We start from the raw sequence: 965 nt of genomic DNA on the forward strand, positions 1-965 counted from the left end.
ATATATATATATGCAAACAACCAGTGAGACCGAAGCGAACCTCACACTCTCAGACGTTCTGTGCCACGCCTCGTTAATGACAGGGGGAATAACCTGTTCAAGTGCCAAATCTAACCAGACATCGGCGCTGATGTTGGCAACTGATTTTTCTGCTCTGATGCTCTAAAAACGTTACAAATAAACAGATAAACACGCATGCAAAAAATTGTACAATGTACATATTTACATATACACTGGCGTGCAAACGTATCCCACAACAACCGTGTTAAAGCTTTGCACTTTCCACTCAAGCAGCATACCAATTTAAAGCTAAATAAATTCTGCATCATCTGACACATTAATTTTTCATCTACAGCAGGAGTCAGCCGAGATACGGTCACTCAACATTGAACTTAAAAATCATGCTTGACGAAATAGTGTGAAATCAAAGAAACGTAAAAGTATGTTCGCGCTTGTGTTTGAGTGTATTAACATTGGTAGAATGGATATGTACTGCATTTCAAATTCCATTAAAGTTTGTGTACTTCAATACAAGCGAAAATACAATTTTAGGTTTCTTTGATTTCACACAATTTTGTCCTAGTGCCAGGGTTAAAATTAGCGAAAAAATGGCCAACAAAGTTTGGTGAATTCCAAGGTTCGAGAGTCCTTGGAGACTGAAAATTTACATTTTTGTGCTTTTGTTCAACGGTTCCCCCTCCCCCCTCCTCCCCCCGGAAAATCCACTCTGAAAAATGTGCTTAGGGACCTTAAAGGTGTTGAGCTGCAAAAAAGAAAATCGATCAAAATTATCAAACATGCGGGGAAATGCTTTTTTCTTCAATTTCATTATTCTGACAAGCGCCTAATTGAACCAAAATGCTACGCTTATGTTTTGCACTTGGCCAAACCGTCCAATAGTTTGACATCGTAAGTACACGGTGTGGGGGGTGGGGGTGTATACTCTACTTCCACCTCATTCCACA

Source organism: Aplysia californica, unplaced genomic scaffold (assembly GCF_000002075.1).
Source record: "Aplysia californica isolate F4 #8 unplaced genomic scaffold, AplCal3.0 scaffold00518, whole genome shotgun sequence".
NCBI lineage: Eukaryota > Metazoa > Mollusca > Gastropoda > Aplysiida > Aplysiidae > Aplysia > Aplysia californica.